General features: G+C 50.7%; 1 pseudogene; it reads left to right on the top strand.

The window, feature by feature from the left end:
- Positions 1-1,693: 1,693 nt before the first annotated feature.
- Positions 1,694-20,620, top strand: LOC118643705 (annotated as a pseudogene).
- The last annotated feature ends 1,313 nt before the right edge of the window (positions 20,621-21,933 follow it).

Genomic DNA, 21,933 nt, shown 5'->3' with positions numbered 1-21,933 from the left:
AGCTCCAATTATACCTTTCTCAGACCACTTGACATTATCCCACTAAGGCTTTGCTCATTTTTATTTATTTTTTTTAGGCTTTTCCTTTTTGTTCTTCACTCTGAATTGTTTCTATTGCCCTGACTTTGAGTCACTGCTATTTTCTCTGGAAGTATCAACTTTGTCATTAAACCATTCTATTGATTTTTTTCACTTCTGATGTTAGCATTTCATTTTTTTGGTGTCGGGTTTTTATTTACTTCTCTTTCTACGGGAGCTCTGTGACAGCAGCCCTAGGAAACCAACACGCCAAGCCTTACAAGACTGCCCTTCCGCCAGCAGCCTGGTGGTCGCCTGGGACTCAGGGGTCCCTCGGAACATTTGGATTTCCTCCCACTGATCTCTGCTCACGTCTGCCACCCCCTCAGCGTGACCCGCTCTGCGTGGGCTCCTCCTGCTGCAGCAGAAGCTCCCTCCAGACGGGAGCCCTGCACAGGTGACCGCCGTGCACCTGCGTCTCCGCCCCAAGCACACAGCTCTCCACTGACGGCTGCGCAGTGTCCGAGTTATTTTGTTCCAAGTTTTAAAAGTGCACGGTGGGAGGGCAGTCCCGTAACAATTACCTCTCCGTGACGATTCAGTCTACTTTTCCATATGCCAGACTATCTGTACATGGACAACTGTACGAGAAATGATAAGGTTATCTGCCCCTCTTTCGAGAGGCACAACGGCACGTCTCATGGCCCGGGGGGTGGGTGGTGACAGAGCCCGCGGGGGCCACCTCAAGTCCTGCCCAGGATGGCTGTGGGGAGTGCATCTGACCCACATCCGCAAAGGCTGTGGCCCTCATCGCTGGGGATCAGGGGCAGGGGGACAGCCAGCTGCAGGAGAGACAGTGCCCATGGCCGATGTTGCAGTCGGAGGGGCCAACCGAGAAGCTTCCAAACAGCTTCCAAAGCGTCCGCAGGAGAGTTACTGCCATCCGTTCGCCAGGTCCCGAGCAAGGGGCGCCCACTCCGCCACCCCACTGGCCCCTCTGTTCCTCCTCTTCTTGGTGGGCCAGCCTCTTCGACTTCATGAGGTGTGCAGCAGCAGCAACTGGGCGGAGGGGGAGCTGGAGGAGAAAGGGGGCAGGAGCGAACGTGCCCTCTGGAAGGACAGCTCCCCCCTCGCCTTGCGTGGGGCGCGGGTGGGAGAGGCCAACCCTGCATGAGGATTGAAGCGGGAATATGTCTTCGGCAGACACTTTCAGAAGTGAATCAGTCTTGTGTTTCGTGACAACATGGCCGTAGAGCTACGTGAGTGAGATAAACAGTTAGTTTCTGACCTTCCCCTTCTGAACACATTTGACAAAAATGCAGCGTTTCATCACATCCGACGAGTTGTGCTCGCCTCGTCAACGGGCTGCCCTTCGACAGTTCTCTTCGACTACTGACAGCAACTCCACGTCTTTCCTCTGCACTCTGCAGACCGAGGGGGTCCGCGAGCGCTGTGCCCACGAATCCAAAGCCCACTGCCCTTGGCAGACACAAGCTGTTCGCCAGGATTGTCACACACTTCGGTCTGCGTGTTAAGGAACCAGAAATGGGGGTTGCTGTGCTTGGTGAGGGAGAAGGGTGTCCATTAAACGACCTGGAAGATTACTTTTAATGTTGGTTTTATTCTCCAAGGACCAGGATGGGGAAAGGGGCAGTAACTTAAAAGCTCACTAATCATGACGGACAGGTAAGCACAGGCCTATGCCAAAAGCTACTTTTTGGTGACTCCCGTTATACAAACTGTCTCTCTTGGCTACTATTTGAGTGACCCTCCAGTGTGAGTTTCACTTGGAAAGACAAACAGTGTGAAAACCAAAGAAAGTTTCACTCTATGGCATTATCACACAGCGAAATTGCTGTCTGCAGCCAAAGGACACCTTGTCACAGTGTCAAGAGCAAGCGTGGATGAGCGTGTCCTGGGGAAAAAGAGAAACCTGTCTAGACAGATTGGAACGTCTCGTGTGCCTAATTAAACAGTCCCTCTTAGAGCCGGCGCTGTGTGAAAAGCTTGCTTGTTTATTAATTACTTGTGAAACACACCTTTAAAGAGGTGCCATGCACTTCATCCTCTTCCATGGATTCATGGGCATTGGGAGCCCAACAGGGCCCTGGGGATCCAATAATCCAATGCCGTAAGTTTCCAGATGAGAAGAGCTGAAGGTCAGGGAGATCAGAGCGGATGACAAGGCTGAGCTGCGCCGCGGTGGCAATGACGAGATTCCAGGTTTCCGACACCTGGTCCAGCGCTCTTTCCCGTGTCAGCCTGCTTGTTATGTAGACAGATGATGCGGCCACTCAAAGGTGCTACTGGGAGGTTCCTTGCGGCTCTTTATTTACCCACCTGACTATCATTTTTATGAACATTCCCTCATTACTGGTATCCCTTTGGGCTGTCTGCCTGGCTATCTGCTTTAAAAATATAAATGCTCCTCAGTGGAGTAACAGAAGCTAGGTTGGGATCCTCCTAGAAGCAGTCCCTGGGGTGAGAATTTGAGTAGTTGGTTTTGGAGATGCTTCTGGGAGCACTGGTGTGGGGCTGGGGAGGGGACAGGGAAGACAAGACAGGTAGGCTCTGACAAGGTGACTGCTATAGGCAACCCACCTCGAGCTCTTTGGGGAACTCTGGGAGGAAAAGTCAAATGCACTCCAGAGTTGTCCCATGAGAAGGGCAAGGAGGTTAGGCTAGTTATCCCCCCACTCCACCTGTCACTGGCTGACAGCTACGCCCAGGGGCCTTGGGTTCTTCCTGCCCCTGTGTGTCAAGGTTGAGCCAGGCCCAAAGGTGGAGGGTCCCTGACGTGTGTCGTAGGTCCCCGTGGACACATCCTGGCCAGGGATACAGGTAAGGCACAGACAGCATCTGTGCTTTCAGAGTTTCTATCTATCAGTCCTTCCCAGCTTAGTATAAACTAGCCTGTCTGAATGCTTGCTTCCGTGGTACCTAAGGACAGAGCAGTGAAAAAGATGCCTGATTTGTTAGGGGTGCGAGGGGCCGTGATGAAGAGTTTGGGTAAATGGAACACAGAACGGCAGGCCTGTGTGGTTTGAGATGAATTTACAGTGGGGTTCTGGAGGTCTCACCGGTTTGTTGGTCTCTTGACACACCTCAATGGATCGCAGTCAGCAATGCATAGTCACCAGCCTGTCCACAGCCGTGCTCTCCACTTCCACTCTGCACCCCAAATTCATACAGCATCAGGGGAGTCGGGGTAAAGGACACCGTAAAATTCAGCTCCACTTCAATGATCTCAATCTATTTTAACGGAAGCCAAACATTTTCATTCCACTTTATTTATGACTCAATTTAATAAGATCAAACATTCATCAACTCACTTTTATGTGCTCAATTAAGTGTGCCTTTTATGGCCTGACTTTGAGTAAATCACCTTGAGGTAGGTTTGTTAAAAGATCGGGGACATCTTGTGCCTGTTTACTGATCTCAGTCTCCAACTACGCTCCAACCCTGCTCATCGGTCAAGTGGTGCAGCTTAGGGGCGGAAAAGTTGGATTTGGAGCCCGATTTAGTTTTGAGGCATAACTTAGCACCTATTTATTCATTTCTCAGCAAGTCGCTGGGAAATCCTTATTACTGAGCCTTTCTTTCTGAAAAATGAGGTGGACACCACGAGGCCATGTGCCTCTCTGTATTCTCTGAGGATACATGGAAGATCAGATAGGGAAGCACTCTGTAGCCTGTCACGCTTTGTATCTTCATTCTGCAAACATTATCTCAGTGCATGCTACACGCCAGGCACTGCTGGAGTTGGTGACTCTACGGTGATAAAATCCACCGATTCTCACATTCACAGAATTTTTAGTCTAGAGCTAGTCAGCGGGGTTGGGAATATTTACAACACAGTGTAGGAGGCACAAATATGAATAACATGCCAGCTCTGTTTTTAGGAAGTTTATGATCTAGGGAAGGAAAGGGAAAGTGAATGAAAAAGAACAAGGCAGTATGTGTGGTTCTAGTGTAGCGAGTAGAAAAATCATTATTTAAAGGATGGGTAGGACTTCAATAAAATAAATGGGGAGAAATGTGGGGGTCGTAGGGACTAGAGGGGCTTTGCCCAGATCTCCTTGGAGCCCCATGACTGCTCTTTGCTCCTCTCACCCGTCTTCCATGCTCGTAGACCTCCAAGCCTCTGCCCTAGCTCTCCCCACACTGCAGACACTGGGCACCTGGCAGCTCCCATCCCGGGGCCGCCCGCAGGTGATGACTACCTGGTATGGGAGTCTGAGAGCTCAACCCTCTTGTCTCGGATCGGGACAAACGTGGAGGCATCGTTTGCATGGAAGAGCTTCCCACGCTGAAGTTACTCTCCCTGGGACGTTGCCTGAAATCCCACCGTTGTCTGGGCTTCTTCTTCTTCCCTACCATGCCTCCTCACTCGAACTGCTTTCTCTTGGGCACCCTTCCTTAAAGACTTGCTCAAGCCCGGCCGGTGTGGCTCAGTGGTTGAGCACTGACTCATGTACCAAGAGGTCGCCTGTTCAATTCCTGGTCAGGGCACATGCCCAAGTTGTGGGCCCGATCCCCAGTGGGGGGCATGCAGGAGGCAGCCAGTTGATGTTCTCTCTCATCGATGTTTCTCTCTCTTTCTCTCTCTCAAATCAATACAGAAAAAAAAAAATGAAAAAGCCTTGCTCACACACACATTCTTGTCTCACAGTGTTTCTGGGGCAGGTAACGGAAGACACAGGGTGCTCCAGGTGGACTTAACGGCCTGGGGAAGTTTCAGATGCTGGGAGGTGTGACTGGGGAGCAGCATGGCTTATGGCTTGTGGTGGGAGACCGAATTCGACACTGAACCATGTCGAATGTATTTATTCATGAAACATTTATTGGGCAGTTCCTGTGAGCCCAGCATTGGGTTTAACTCAGATTATGTAAGTGGGAGAAAAAGGAACGATGAACCCCTTGACCTGGCGGAGTGTACAGTCTAACGGGACAGAGAGAACATAAAGAATAAACACAAGAAGTCAATTTTACATGTAGTGTGTTAGACGGTAATGACTGCAGGAAGAACATGGAGGTTTCTGATGTCACATATCTATGAAGAAGGTTTGGCCAGTGAGTCATGGTGAGGTGACTGGCGAGCTTGGGTTTCCTGTTGTTCTTTATCAATGACGTGTTGGAACAGCTAGAGTTTTAGAGCGTACTTAGCAATGACATATGGAGACATGATCCTAGGTCTGCAGAGGATCATCGTATTATGTGTGTGTTGCTGTAGAACAAGTTACCCCACATTTAGCAGCTTCAGAAAACACTCATTTTCTCACGGCTTCTGTGGGTGCATGGACTGGGCGAGGCTCGGCTGGCCAGGGGGTCCTCCCGGGAGCAGACCAGAGGCGGGCGGGGCTGCAGCTGTCTCAGGGCTCGACAGGCAGAAGATCAGAGCTTGGCTTCCCTGCTCATGCACCTGTCTGTAGGTCTTTATGGCTGTTAGCCAGGGACATCAGCTCCTTGTCACATGGCTCTATAATGGTCCCCACAACACGGCCGGCCATTTCCATCCTCCAGAGTAAGGGCTCTAAGCAGAAAGAGAGGGAGGGAGGGGAAGAGGAGGAGGAGAGAGAGAAAGAACATGAAAGTGACAAAAGAGGGGAGCGAGGTGGGAGTGATGGTCCTTCTGTGTTCTAGTCGGGGAGGTGACATCCCACCCCCTCACCATGTGCTATTGGATAGAAGCCTGTCGTTGGGTGCAGCCCACACACGGAAGATTACAGGACGTGCCACCAGGAGACCGGCATCACCGCGGGCCAGCGTAAGGCCGCCCGCACAGGGGAGCGTTCACTGGACCCCTGCTCTCTGAGGACTGGGGACACGGTGTCCGGTATCTTCAGCCTTGTCACTGGACTGATTCGTGCATGAAGTTTTCAAGGCAAGCCATCACAATTCAAACTCTTAATTTTATAATATAATGATACTTGATTGCAGGTAACCCACTTCAATCTCTAAATATAATGTTTATCATATGGATGAGACTCTGCCTTTGAGTATGTGAAGTTGATTACTTAATATAAAATTTTAGAAAAATTCCCAGTTTCTGGGGGGGTTCCTGCAGCGTGCTGCTCTTTCTCAAAATCGGAGAATAATCGCTATTAGAATAAAAGAGGATTTTTCTGCTCCTCGATGAGAATGACACTTGTCCTCGGGGCTCCTGTCCCAGCACTGCCGTGAGGTCGGCGGCCGCCCCCTCCTCTGTCTCCGTGCGACTGTTCGTGCTGATAACGAACGTGGAGTGGACTTCAGCGTAGGAGTTGCCACCGGTTCTAGCTATTAGGTGACTGTGAAAAGTGAATTAGGGTCATTTCTAAAAAGGTCTTTTTTTTATCATGAAAATGATTGTACAAGTTAAGAGTCGAAAGATAAAGCTCTGAAATCAGGAGTGCCTGCAACCCCCCAGTCTTGCCTCGGGACTGACAAGGTGTGACGATGGTGTCACACGTCCGGTGCGTTGTTTGAAGACCGCGCACTGTCCCAGCCTCATCCCCAAGCCGCCTGCCCGCGTGCGGCTAGCTGCCTTTACTTCGGAAATTTCCCCTCTTTCTCCACGTTACACAGATCAAAACACCTTCCAGTCGTGGAGCGCAGAATTTAGGGGGAAGCATGGAGACGGGGGGTTACTTTCCAGCCCGGCTTTTCCTTAGCGACCGTGCCTTGGAGCCAGCGACACGTTGAAGGGTCGTGTAAACAGGGGCAAAATATCAGGACAGGGAAGGGAAACACAGCAACCCGAGCAGGAAGACAGGGAGCGTTTCGGAAGGAAGAAGGTACATGGAGGGTTTCGTCTGCGCCTTTTGTGAGAGGGCCACCCCGAGGCTGAGGGCGCTGAACTATGCTGTTGTGAGAAATGACAGTGGGGACTGCAGGCCGTCATGATACAGACACAGCTCACACAGGGGGGCTGCTTCTCAGCCCAGCCGGTCCACACCCCCTGCCGCCCTGTCCTGGTCCCACTGTCCTCTGCCTCCTGGCCCGATGGCCCTCAGACACCTGGTTCAACAGTAAACACGAGTGGCCGTGGTGGTCCCGTGAGCCCCAGCGCTGATCTACGGCCTGGCTAGAATGGACTTCCCAGGCTACCCCACGTCTTTGCACCCACAGGCACTGAAGTCTGCCCTACCCTGTCCTTGTCCCCCTCATCCGAAGGTCTCAAGTCTCCAGGAGTTGAGAGGAACACATCCCCGCTTCCTCTCCCCGAGTCAGCGACAAATCAAACCCTGTGCTCACCAACTCTTGCACTTAGACGCAAACGCTTTGCGTGGATCACACGTGTGTGCGAGGCACACACTTGAAATTTCGATGAGCTGTTTAGACTTTAGAACTCAGAGTAGAAATGAATTCTCGTCCAGCATCATAGACACACACGGAAGCTTTCTTTTCCCCGCATATGGAGCGGCGTCCAAGACGCTGGCTGAAAACATGTCTGTTTTCCTGTGTGTTTGCTGGTTTTTTCCCTTTTTTTTCATGGCCTCCATAAATCCAGGGAACTCCTTCTTGGACCACGAGCCTCTCTCAATAGGAGCGTGTTTTCCCTGGGATTTCCACGTTCATAATTATTCTCCTCATTTCTCTGCCACAAGAAGACAAGATGGTGTTTCATTGCCTTTGGGGAAGTTAATAATATGGTAGGCAAAACATCAGGAAAAATTATAATGAATGAAGCCATACAGGTCCGAGGGAAACACATGTGGCTGTTTAAAATGTTCCTGTCATAAATCCTGGAAGTTTCACTATAGTCACAAGCAAATAACTCTTTAACGCATAAACACTCAATTAATTAAATGTAATATGCTATATAAGTTTGAATGAATTATAAATAGAGAAATGGTCACATAATGGCACTTGAAACCACTGGCTAGGAGTTCATCTCTTATCCGAAATGTCTCCACTGGCCTGAGAGCCTTCCACAGCCCCTTAAAAAACCTCCACGCACAGTTTATTAATATAGTAGTGCTGCCTCCCTGTTTGACACAGAGAGATCAACCCAGACTTAAAAAACAACAACACAACTTTTCTCGTTTTACATTTCTATCTCTTGGGATGTCTCTGGAGCAGTCGTGGGAAGAGGTCTGTTTTCTCCATCATTTCCAATTTATGGGCACATGGGCTTCATGGCCCTTCTGCTCCTCTTAAGTTTCTTGAACCAGTTTTATATGGTACTTAAGGGGACACATCTCACCTGACTGATATTGTGTAATCCCCACATAGCTACTTCTCAGATGTTACTCTGCAAAGGCTCCTGACAGAGGAGCAGCCATTTGGAGAAGTGAGAAGCCCTTTCTGATGCTGGGCTGATTAGATGGCTGTTCTGTGGGCTTTCAGATCGCTGCACGCCTGTCACTGTCCTCACAGTAATGTTCAGTATGTTTCATTCACTCACTCACTCATTCATTCATTCACTCACTCACTCACGCATTCACTCACTCACTCACGCATTCACTCACTCACTCATGCATTCATTTACTCACTCACTCATTCATTCACTCACTCACTTATTCACTCACTCATTTATTCATTCATTCACTCACTCACTCATTCATTCACACATTCATTCATTCACTCACTCATTCATTCACTCACTCATTCATCCACACATTCATTCATTCACTCACTCATTCACTCACTCACTCATTCATCCACACATTCATTAATTCACTCACTCACGCATTCATTCACTCACTCATTCATTCAGCATGTGCAGAGTCCAGGCCGGCTACTGGGCCTGACATTGCAGGGCTCTGATGAACCAGCCATAAAAAACTCTCTGTGTCTCAGGGTCCACTATGTGTTCCTATGTTTAGTTGAACTAAAATACAATAATTGTATCAAAGAAAAGGGCCTCAGAGACTGGCTCCTTGACACCTTCCCAAGGACCACTGGCCTGAGTGACACCGTCTCTTATTTGGTGTCAGAACTGACTGGACCCAGAGCTCAGCTTTCTGCTAGTGCGTTTCCCCAAACTCTGTGGTCTCTGCTCATGGTCTTGTCACTGGGCACCAGACGCTTGTAAAACCCACGTAGCTGTCCTGCCACAGGGAGTGCGGGACAGGCCTTTTCAGAAGAGTCGCTGGGCCCCTTTTCTTTGTACAGCAAAGGAAAATCAAATGGGTTGAAACAGGCATTGACGTAGCCTTAAAAAACAACCAAATACAGAAGTGATAGCTTTTAGTATTAAACTTAGTGCATCATGCTGTGTAGAAGTGTTAGAACTGTAAAATGTTTTCCTATGAGATACAGAGAATAAAGGAAGTAAGATTTGTGTGATTCAGTTTCGCCACATTAACAACCCCCACCCCCACCCCCATCTCAAAGGTTGTAACAACATGCATTTATTTCTCACACATTAGAGGTGGGTGGGCTGCTGTCCCGGAACCAGGACGCAGGGGCAGCTCTAATGGGCACCAGCCCTCTTCACGGCAGAGAGAAATGAGCAGAAATGCACGCGATGGGTTCTAAGTCTTCTGCATAGACGGGGCCACTCGACCTGGGTGGGGCAGGGGATGAGTGCAGTCCACCTGTAGGAGTGAAGGGAACGTGCCCGGGAACAGCATAAACGCAGGTCAGCGGAACGGACGTGTCAGCTGGGATGATGTAACCCTCGGCCCCCTTACTCTTTGCCTGCCGCCAGGACCTGGGGCCCCTTGGGTACCCCGCAGACTCCTGCTCACCTTTGGGACAGAGACGGACATCCAAGGAGGCAGGATCAGCCTCTCAGTTCTCACTGTGTCACACTCTGATGTGTTTCATTCATTTTTCCTGAGAGCACCGATCCTGTCTCAGATACAACGCGGTGTCCTCAGAAATGCCTGCTGTGGGGAGCGCGGCTGGGGTATCTGTAGTCAGGACACAGTTTAAACATAAGCAAGCACGTTGTGGTGTGGGGAATTGCAACGATGTTTACAGATGATTTCGGAAATCAAGCCCCATATCTTTAAATTCTCTGCAATAAGAAATGGCTTTCCGCGGGGCTGTCTTCTTGTAATTCCTCTTTCACTACAAACATAAGCTCTACAGAAGCAGGGATTTTAAGTAAATGTATTTTTGAGGTGTCAGTTACTATCTAAGTACCTTGAGGTGCCCAGAGAAAAATATTATCACAGGTTAGCATGCTGCCTTGCACATAGCAGGTTCTTCATAGATTTCCTTTAAAAAACAAAACAACCCCAATCTGCATGTAATAAGAAAAAAGGGGACTGAGTGGGGACTCCAGTGATAAATCTAGGGTATATTCTGAAATACATTTTTGGACACAGAAACTAAGACGCACGAACATTTCTGAGGCTAATTCCTCTTTAAATTTCTGTTTTTAAAGCAGAAGAAAGAGGAGGTGGAGGAGGAAAAGGAGGAGGAGGAAGAGAAAGAGAAAAAGAGGGTAGGTACTGCATAGAGAAGGTCTGAGTACTTAGTAACTGACTGATCCCTGAGATGCAGGGGTCAGTACTTTCTGAGCATCTGAGTGACCCTGAATACGAAGTCACAGGGACCCAGAGATGCCTCTTCCGGTTCCTCTGCCACTTAGAGCCACCCAGGGGTCTCCAGGATGCCACGACCACACCTGTCTGCCACCGGCCCTCTGCTTCTGACGTCCCCACCCCAGCTCCTGCCGAGAGTCCCCGAGGACCAACCCCCGTGGGCTGACATTCTTTCTCCTGTCACAAATGCTTTGCAGTTTATTGGGGGTTCTGTCTTAGGAAGGAGAAAGCAAGCAAGAAGGAGAGCAACGTCGGTGAAGGGTGACGGGAGCGGGAAGAGGGGTCACCAGAAAGAGAAAAGGGGAAGAAAAAGGGAAGAAAAGGAACGGAGATGCTGGTTTTGATTTCGCTGACACGAAGTTCTGAGTGTTGGCGTGTATCTATTGTACACCGAGAAGGAAGGAAGAGAGAGAAAACACAACCCGCTGCTCCTTTGATGGCTTCTCCTTCCCCGGATGTGAGGGCGATGGAGGGGGCCCAGCCCCCACTTCTTGGAGCCTTTCTGCTCTCCAGGTACCTCGCTAGATGTCCTGTGTCTATTATCTTCCTGAGCGTCTATTTTCTGATGTCCGTCTGATCACTCGTCCTAGAGATGAAGAGACGGTGGCCCAGGGCCAGGAGGGCTTACACCGGATGCTAGTACATCCTGACTCAACAACGGGACGCGATCACTAAGTATGCATATACACCTGACGGGAGGGGGAGGCCCTCTTTGCGGATCTGAAGGAGCCTGTGCGAGGAAACGGGGCCCGAGTTGGGGGCTTTGAGCGGTGACTGGGGGGAGACATTCATTCCCGAGGAGAAGGCAACCTGTGCTCAGTAGACTTGGCGAATGCTGAGCGGACCTGGCTGCGGGAGCTTTCGTATGCTAATGCACACCTGGGCCCGAGGGGTGCAGCCCAGACTTTCTCAGGCTGTTTCTCTGTCTGTCTCCCTCCAGCCGTCTGCACATCATCGCGTCTCTGCCTCAGACCTGCCGCGGAAGCTTGTCAAAAGCTGCCAGGACCCCCTGCTCCTTCCCAGGCACTGTCCCTGCCTCTTCATCCCTCCACGGCATTTCCACGAGGGACGCCAGGCTCACGCGCAGGGCCCTCTGCCTTTGCAACACCAGGGACTCTAGGGCCTACAGGGTTTTTAGAGTCAAAGCTGCGATGAGAATCTCTGTAGATGCCCGGACGCCAGAGCAGGAGCAGGGAGCCACTCCACGCGGGTCCCGCCGGCCAGGGAGTGAGAGCCAGGGACGGCGCGGCTCAGAGAAGGGCGGCTGTGCAGTGCCGCACGCCGGTGCCCAGCCTCCCAGCCCCCCGCCCAGCTCCCAATCCCATCAGCACGGGGCCTCCTACCCCGCAGCGGCCTGAGCCAGTGTCCTCAGGGTTTCTGCTGTCTCGTAACAAAGTGATCGAAATGAGCCCCGTGCAACCAAACAGAAACACGTGCCAAGTATTTAGAGTGAACGTAATACCAGTTTTGCTTTCATGGAAGGACTCATTGGAGACAGGAAAGCAGAGCGGATGGCAGGATGTGGGTGAGGGGAGAGGTCGTCGTTAGGGAGCAGGTGCTAAGGAGGTGACAGGAGAGATGCCCTCGCACTGACAGACCGAAAGATCCCTTGTATCATCTGAACGTACGATCGCACTTATTCCTTCATAAATACGTTCTTTTAAAACGCGTATCCACAAAGGTCCGTGGGAAGACAGTCCCCTCGGGCACAGGGACAGTAAGACGACAGTCTCTGCCCGAAGGAGTCTGTCCGTGGGTGTGGATGATCACAAGAGTATCACATGCTCTTGTCTGCTTGTTTCGTTCAGGCCCCTTGCCCACCCTGTGCTCACGGGCCGTGTCCGGGGAAGGTCGCTGTGCCGCCCGGCAGAGGTCTCTGAGGAGGGGCCCGAGGGGAAGGGGCTGCGGGTCACTGCCCTCTGAGCCGTGGCCACTTACTGTGCCAGCGCCTGCGGAACCCGCTTCCGGTGGACGGAGGCTGACCTCTGGTGAGACAACCTCCACCGTCTGACCCGCCGGCCCAGCAGGGAATGTGGCTTCCTGGCACGGCCAGCCTCTGGCCGGTCTCCCCACGTCCATGTGCTCTTTTAGCCTGTGCCACCGTCACCAGTCCCACACGAAATCACCCCTCGCACCCTCTGGCATGGCTTCCCTTTCTCTGTTGGGACCCAGACTGATATGCTGCCTGAACTAAGTGCTCTCATAGAAGACAGAGACAGGGCTGATCAGAGAAGTCTTCCCGGAGGAGGTGACTGTGAACCAGCTCATGAGAAACCCACGGGCACTGACCATGCAAAGGAAAAAGGGGCATTCTAAGGAAAACTCCCGGTGGGCGAGTTTCGTCTTGACTTTAGGGTTCGTTGGGTAGACCTGTTTCTCCAGGGAAGCAGGCCAGCCCGGGAGGGTCCATGCATGTGGTACACGTGCAGCCTCAGCCTGGATGCACTCTGGTCGCCGCGAGAGAGCCAAACAGCAGGGAAGCCGGGACGCGAACCCCAGGGAAATAAATGCACGTGTCTGGACTGAAGAAAACAGCCAGAAACCGAAAGGCACATGAGTGAAAAACATCTGAAGGCCCGAGTCGATAATGTCCTCTTCTGTCTGTGCTGTAGTGCTGCGCTGTTGCTGTCGGAGGGTTTGCCCGTCCATCACCACGTGCTTCTTGGTTTATTCTTTGATTTGGCTGGTGTTTGCCGAGCCAATGCCCTGTGTCAAGCTCTGGGTTTGGCATGGGGCACAGAGAGGCAGAGTAGCCTGGGCCTGGCCCTAGCCGAGCTCAGAGCCTGGTGGGGAGACAGGAAGGTGAAGGGGAAAAGGACCCTCTACTGGGGCACTAATGAGCCAGCGAAAGGGTGGACGGTGACGGCTTGGGGGCTTGCAGTTTGGAGAGGTGCCTTGGTGACACATTTGTGGGTCATGGGGAGAGAAGAATTGGGAGTCAACTAGCAGAGTTTCAGAACTGCCACATGCTGGGAAGACAGTGGCCTGTGGTGTCCTTAGGACAGATGTGACTCAGGATGGCGGACGAACCACGTTGTTGACAGGGTATGGTAGTCACTGAGAGATGGTGGCAAAGCTGGGATCCCATCCCAGAGGCCCCGCGCTGACCACATTTGTCTGTGTGTTCCTCTCACAGATTCTCGGCGGGGGTGGGAAGGGGACGGAGCCCCTCGGTCCCCGCCCTTGCAGAAATGCATGTTCTTTTTCGAAAGGGAAGTTCAGTGTTTTGCCTCGTTGGGGTGAAAACCCAGTTCCGTCGCTGAGTTATTATGTGGCTTCTCGGTTCCAGTGTCCCCGCCTCTGGTGGCGGTGTTAGTGGGGGAGATGCGTGGTAGTTCCGCTCTTCCAGGGCTGACATTCGGGTCACTGAGACAGAAAGGGCTTGTGACTTTCATGTCACTGAAAAAAAAGAAGGGTCTTATGAGGGTCCTGGCTGGTGCTGTTTCCTAAATGTCTCTTCCCATCCACCTGGCCCTCTGCCTTTTAATCCCTGATGTAAGATTTTGTATTTTAAATGTCAGGGCCATACATGACCCTTGCGCTTTGGGAGCACAGCTACCCTCCTCAGGAGTAGGCTATTTGGGGGAGAGGTTCAATGGAAAATGCCATGTTTTGAATTAAAAAAACAAAGCCCTTAGGATATGTCTCAGAGACCCAGGCATCACTAAAAATTGAACACATTTTAAAATATATTCAACTGGCTCTTCAAATGTTTGGGTATGCTTTCAGGTATTTGGGGGTCCTTTCATGTATGAAATATGATGTTTTTGTGAGGCCGGCATTTCGGCGACAGAGGAGGCTGAGGCCCGTTGAATGGACTACGTGGAAAGAGAAAATGATTCCGTCTTGTTCAGTTCCCATCGAGGCCTGGACAAATCGCCTAAATGTAGCCGTCCAAAACAACATCCATTTTCTATTTTATTTTATTTTTTATCAAAACCAAATTGTAATGTTATTTAATGCTCAACCTTTTGGCCAGGAATGGATGTCAAGTTTTTCTCTTTATTGTTATTTTTAATTCAAACAAATGTTGCCTTGGATACGCTCCCTTTAGGAGAATGGTTGTGAGCCCCGCGGAGACGGGCAGGCCGGAGCTGGCCCTTCCCTTGGCCCTGAGCAGGGTGCTGATCGCTGCTCCGAGGGCCGCCGCAGCGACGCCCGGTCATTCCCACGCCCTTCCGGTCTCCGCCATCGGGAATCCAGCACACCTTCCGAGGCCCAGCTCAATGGAGTCTGCCGCCAGGGGAAACATCACAATCGTTTGGCTCTCACTCAGGCAAGGTCAAATCCCCGGGGCTGCCTGTGTGAACTCGCTGAGCCTCACTCTCCCCATCCATGAAATGGGAATCATCACTCTTCATAGGGTGGCTGAGAAGAGGACATATGTAGCAGTCAGCTCTCACGCTGCTGCCCGACATCCATCCCCTTTCTGGTGGTAACCACACCCATTGGACCTTGGATATGTCCTTGAAGAGACTGTCGATTCAGGGGACCTGCCTCCATTGGCCAAGAGGTGGCCACGTAGCCAGCGTGAGACCAGCCCATCAGAGGTCCTCTCCCTGGAATGCGAGCCTCGGGGGGAGGGACACTGGGACAGAAAATACTTGGAGCTCTTCCTAGGAAGGTTGTGCCTTCAAGCCGTCCGTGCCCCGTTCCCGGATCGCCACGAACCACCCGGGGTCCTGCTTTGTGTGGGATCTGTTTTTTCAGTTCTCCCTTCAGTTTGCTGTGCTACTCCTTGCTTTTCCAGTAATTTTTTTTCCCTCAAGTTAAACATAATTTATTTCTGTTGCTAATAATCAAAGAACTGCCAAAAAATGTTAGCTCCTTTGCCCTGTCTTCCTTCCAACAGAAACTCTTTGTGTTCCTCTGAAATGAATTAGCATGCGTTCCTCCCCCCAGGTCAGACAGGGTTGCTTGTATTCCTAGGCATGGTTCTGAGCCCATGCTGCCCGGCGGAGGCGTTAGCTCGCGGCCCGGCTCCTTCGCGGACCCCGTTTCTCGAGGGCAGGAAGTCTGTGGTGTGGGGTGGTCTTTGTCCTGCTCATACTCCTAGTGTGTGGCCCTGCAGGAGAGGGCACTTGCTCAGGGGCTGGCTTCCCAACAAAATGGCATCAAGGCCAGATGTCTTTGGGAAATGCTGCAAACCCTCAGGCTGAGAAATCCCATGGTCAGAACAAATTAAATAAAAATAAAAGTGTTTGAAACTTAGTATTTTCTAAATTAATTGACCACAGAAACCACAGCCTCCCTTTCCTGTGTCTGGGGAGAGCTGTCGTGGAGTGTAGGGAGAATGGGTTTGCTGGAAACGCACAGCCAGGGCCGTGGCTCGGGGTCTTCGAGAACCGAGGTGCACACTCCCAGGGTGTTTGGATCCCCCCAGTTTTCTCAGTAGACTCCAATTCAATTCATTGCCATTTCAACCAAATAGCATTTTCCCCCCCAACAAGTAGGTACTGAGGATCCCTTTACTCAAGAACTGAACAACTAGTTTGGGTTAGGCCCTGCGCCGGAGTCTCTGGACACAAGGATGGATGCAATGCGGTTCCTGCTCCCTAGGGTTGGAGCAAAGGGGTGAGCCCAGCACAACGTGGTGATTTCAACAGAGCGAGGCCAGTGCTGGCCTGTAGCAGGTGTGCGGAGAGGTGGGACCGCAGAAGGAGGCGAGTCGCACCTGCTGGGGTTGCTTTGGGGACGCCGCTGTGGGGGCCGGCGCACTGGAGCTGGTTGTGGAGGGACGAACGGGAGTCATTTGCTATGATAATAATGATGCCATCGCCCTCCCTGATGTGTGCAGTGTTGACGCTGAGGGAGACATACGTGTGTTTCCATTGAATTATTGTGACATCACCACCGAGAACTGCTGGAATCCCCCGTTTCACTCATGTGGAAACTGAGGTACAGAGAGACATTTGTACCCGAGACCCATGCTCCCGGCTCAAGAAAGAGGTAAGTGTCTTCTCTCTCAGAGCACCTCACACCACTCTGTCCTGTGGGTCCCACCCCAGGGTTTGAAGTATCATCTACCCATCAGCAGAATGTGTGTCATCTAGTAAAACTGCAGGGACAGTTCTTATAAGGGTCACCCTGTCCTTTCCAGTTGGCAACCTTAGGAGCAAGGACTGGCGCTTTTGGTTTTTTTCGGGATTCTTTGTTTTATTATTTTCAACCTTGTACAAATTGGCCTTCTGGTACTCACAGGCTTACCCATCTTAGCTCCTGACTCGGGATAGATTCTCTGTATTTGAATGCGTTACTGGATCAACATTTAGTAAAAACCTCAGGCCATATGTATACATGTGTATACATGTATAGATGTACACTTTTGGTGGCACAGATACTTGTTGGGTGAGTCTGAACTCAGACACTGAAGTCTGGAGGGGCCTCACCTCCAGAGACAATAAAAACCTTGTTTCCGAAAAGGAGAGAAAAGGGTGAGAGTTTCTAGGGCCACGGTGGCACTGAGGTTGTGCTGAGGCTGGAACACGCCCCCGCGTGGCCTCTGTCAGCCCCGAGGTGTGGGGTCCCCTGCTGACGCTCGGGCCGCAGGTGGCGCCTCTTGCTCCGTTTGCAGTTACCAGCTCAACTATCTCCCCTCCGCTGCGTCTCGGGACCTGTGGTTTCCCACCGATTAGATGGCTCAGCTGGGGACGCTGATGCAGAACGCAACAAATCCACTTCCCCGATGAGAGGTTGGCAGCGGGAGATTGGAACTCCTCCTCTTTCCTACAAGTGTCCATGCTCCGCAGCTCTTACCCGCCACCGCTGTGGGGAACTGTAACCGAAGAAGGAGCACAGGACACAGCCGCGGGCCAGGCGCTTCCGCCGGCAAGGCTCGGACGGATTCTGCGTTTCCGGGCCCACCGCCTTTGATGTCGCAGCAAGTTGGCCCTTCCGACGCTCGACTCTTACATTATATACCTTAAAAAAAGAAACGCAGTCTTTATTTCTCGCCAACGTTTTAGGTTTCTAATGTTCATAATGCACCGCAGTCTTGGATTGCAATTACCAAGATAAATGACAAACATATTTAAAAAGAAAAAGTTCCCTGGCAGAGGCAGGCTGACAGGCTGCTTTGGTCTGTTTCCATGCGTCCTGGATGAGGTGCGCTGGCAGGAACCTCTGAACACATTTTCATCTCTCTTGAGCCCAGATCCTAATTTTCTGCAAAATGCCTCCACATTTTCCATATGGATTTCTCACATGTTCTGTATCTTCCTGGGCCAAGGAGGTCCGAGTTTAAAACCCAGGACAGCATGTTTACCCGAGAGTTTGGGAACTGCCATCATCATTGGGTTTATTACCTTCACCTTGCCCTTGGCTTCCACCTGACCTGCTTTACCCATGCCCGTTTTTCTGTTAGTTGATATTTAAAGCATACACATGCACACGCGTGCACACACACACACACACGTGCACACACACTTGCACGCTTAAAAATGTTGGGAACCTAGAAAGTTGCAAAAGGAGTCAAGTTAATGTTCAGATTCCTCGAGTTGTCGTAATATGAACATCAGATGTGTATCTACCTCATTCACTGAGTGACCTGAAGGGACAGTGCCCTGACATACGTGGTGTGACAATGACTGTTACTGAAACAAGTGAACCTGCCCTTTCCCCTAGTTACTCCCCTGTCATGGTGGTTCATGCCCTAGAATAAGACTCCATGGGACAGGGTGCTGGGCCAGGGGTCAGGAGACCAGAGTCCCCGGCTCAGCCGGTACATTGCTGCTTCTGTGCTCTGTGGACTTCACTAAGTCTCTTCAGCTTCTTGCCAGTTCATTCAGCTTTACTTATTTATTCATTTGTTTATTTATGTATTTGTTTTAATTGTTGGAAGTATTACAGAAATCCCCCTTTTTCCCATTGACTCCCTCCTTCCCACTCTGCCCGCCTCCTGCCTTCCCAGCCTAGTGTCCATGTCGATTGGTTATGCATATATGCGTATAAGTACTTTGACTTATCTCTTCCCTCTCTTTCCACCCCCCGTTCCTCTGAGGTTTGTCAGTCTGTTCCCTACTTCCCGGACCCTGGATCTCTTTTGGTCGACAGCTTATTTTGTTCATGATGTTCCACAAATAAGTGAGGTCATGTGGTACTTTCCCTGACTGGCTTATTTCACTTAGCATAATGCTCTCCAGGTCCCTCCATGTCATTTCAAAGGATAAGAGATCCTCCTTTCTTACAGCTGCATAGAACTCCATTGTGTATACGTGCCACTGCTTTTTTATCCACTCAGCTACTGATGCGCACTTGGGCTGTTTCCAGATCTTAGTGATTGTACACAGCACCGCTATGAACATGGGGGTGCAGATATTCTTCCTGACTGGTGTTTCAGAGCTGAGGCTGTGGCCAGCAGGGAGAGGCTGGGACACTCTGCCACCCCCCTGAGGGCCAGGGCACTGAATCAGCTGCAGCCACTCACCTTGGGCTCCGGCAGGGGGAGGGCGGGCTGGTCTGCAACTGTGTGAAGAGAGTTGGGGTTCGTGGCACTGGGGAGAAGGCTGGGAAGGAGGACCCCAAAAGTTTTATGTTGAATCACTCCCTCATAGGTCCTTCAACTTTAAAATAGGCCTTGCTCGGCCTGTTTCACAAACCATAGTATTAAAACGCCAGTGTCCCTGGGATACGTCAAATATTGCACACGGACACTTATTTGACCTCACTACGAGCAGGTCATCATCGAAGCTTCAGACAATGTTTATCGACAATGGAAGCCTTGTCTCCTTCTCGTTGCGTTCCGTCCCCTGGGCAGGAACCATGACCCTTTCTAGATGGTGTGGTAGACCCGCTGCTGAGAAACGGCTTAGTCTGGTTGTTCTTTAAATGAGCTGCGTCACCTTTGCCTTCATCCTTTGCCATCAGTTTAGCATTTGACTGTGTTCTTGACTTCGCACAGTGCAGGAGAGAGTGGCCTGGGGGGTTCTGTTTCCTTACTGGGCACCTGGTTTGAAGGTTTGACGTGAAGGTTTGAGCTGGCTGGGGAATGCCTGAGACGGAGACGCCGGTGCAAGGGCTTCTAAGTCCATCAAATGCGTGCGCCTGGTCTCCAGGGCCAAGACCTCTAATGTCATCGTCTGCTTTTTGCTTCGAGTCATGAACTATCATCTCCATTTGTGTTCTTCCAAAACGGCTTCCTTTTGGAGCAGCCCCGTTTGGTAGCGACTTGAATAGAAGTGTTTGTTATGGGTTAAAGTATCTCTCCCCAATTCACATGTTAATGTGTAACCCCTAGGACATCAGAGTGTGCCCTTCTTTGAAGGTAAGGTCTTTACTGAAGTAATACGTTGCACTGGACGGTTTGGCTCAGGAGTTGGAGCATTGGCCTGTGGACCAGAGAGTCCTGGGTTCAGTTCCCGCCAGGGGCACATACCAAAAAAAAAAAAGGTGTATAATATGTTCAAAAACACTTAGGGTACAGTCTTCGCGGAGAGTCACAGTGGTTTCCTGCTTCAATGGTGCTTGCACGGAACCCAGCACTCAACCCATCCCCCCCAGCCACCTGATCCAGCCTTCGGCCACCTCCTCACAGCGCCTCGACATCCCCAAGGCCCAGCTCCTTAGCCGCCCACCATGACGTCCACCGCGGCCACCTCGCGGGCACCAGCACTACCATCAGGACGCAGAGGCCGCCACCCGCCCCAGATCAACCTGGAGCTTTATGCTTCCTGCATCCACCTGTCCATGTCTTACTACTTTGACCGCGATGATGTGGCTTTGAAGAACTTGGCCAAATCTTTTCTTCACCAGTCTCATGAAGAGAGAGACCATGCTGAGAAACTGATGAAGCTGCAGAACCAACGAGGTGGCCGACTCTTCCTCCAGGATATGGAGAAACCAGACCATGACGACTGGGAGAATGGGCTGAATGCGATGGAGTGTGCGTTACACTTGGAAAAGAGTGTGAATCAGTCACTACTGGATTTACACAAACTGGCCACTGACAAAAATGACCCTCACTTGTGTGACTTCCTTGAAACTCACTACCTGAATGAGCAGGTGAAATCCATCAATGAACTGGATGACCACAAAACCATTTTGGGCAGATTGGGGCCCCTGAAACTGTCACGGCAGAGTAGCTCTTTGACAAGCACACCCTGGGAGACAGTGAGGAGAGCTAAGCCTTAGGCTGGCTTCCCATAGCCAAGGGGGTGACTTCCCTGGTCACCAAAGCAGTACGCCTGTTGGAGTTACTTTTACCTTTTCTATAACTTGTACCAAGCCATCCACTTACATCTTTTCATTTGTACCATTCCTTCAAATAAAGTAATTTGGTACCCCCCCAAAAAACCCACTTAGGGTGCTGAATCATAATCTAATATGACTGATTCGCAGTTGCCTGGAATAGCCAATAAAGAGCTTCACCAGGAGGTGGCTTTAGAGGTCAATTAGGAAAAATAAAAAGGAACTAAATTTCTGGATTGCGGGGTCAGAGAGAAGAGTCAACTCAAAGGCTTGACATACTAAAGAAAAGAGAGGCTGGAACAGTTAGATGAAGTGACTGGAGAGGAGGCTGACACCAGGGAGACCAGGGAGATGAACCAGCTCAGATGTCTGTGGGCTTGTCCGGCTGTTCTCAAACAGAGCTAGCCTGCTGCTTAAAAAAGCTGTGGTACATGTACGCAATGGAGTACTACGCAGCGGTAAGAAAGAAAGATCTCTTATCCTTTGAGACCACATGGAGGGACCTGGAAAGTATTATCCTAAGTGAAACAAGCCAAACAGAGAAAGACAAGTATCATATGATCTCACTTATTTGTGGAATATAATGAACATAACAGCCTGAGGAATGGGGTAGGCCCAGAGATGTGGAAGTGGGGTACAGACTGACAATCCCCAGAAGAGGGGGTGGTGGGGGAGAGATAAACCACAGAATTTATATGCATGTGTGCATGAACAATGGACATGGACAACAAAGCTGGGGACAGGGTGGGGAAGGAGGGGGAGGAGGGAATCAGTGGGGGGAAAAGGAGAAACATCTGTAACAAAAATTAATAAATTAATTAATAAAAAATAAAATAAAACAGAGCTCGCTCTCTGGAAAAGCTTACATGGGGAACGCCCCTTCCTGCAAGGTATTTCCCATGTCAATGCATGTCTACAAATCACTGTATACAGATTTAGAGGAAAAAACTTAAACTTTTTGGAAGTCTCCACCCACTCTTATATCCAGTACCTCAAGGACTTCTTTTCCAAACCCTGTGGCGGGTCAGAGGTAAGTGAAGCAGAGGGTCAAGAGGAGAGGAATGATTTCTATTTCAAATGAGAAAGCCGAGGTCCAGAACATTCAGATAACTCATTGAGAGAGAGACCGGGTCAGGTCCAGGTCCCGTTAATTCTGACCTCAACTCAGTCTAACCGGCCTCCCTCGCACTGTATATGAATCAGCACAGTGGTGGGGGTTTATCCGAGAGTGATCCGCACAGACAACGTC

This window comes from Molossus molossus, unplaced genomic scaffold (genome assembly GCF_014108415.1).
Source record: "Molossus molossus isolate mMolMol1 unplaced genomic scaffold, mMolMol1.p scaffold_m16_p_1, whole genome shotgun sequence".
Lineage (NCBI taxonomy): Eukaryota > Metazoa > Chordata > Mammalia > Chiroptera > Molossidae > Molossus > Molossus molossus.
This window is presented reverse-complemented; position numbering and strand designations above follow the sequence as displayed.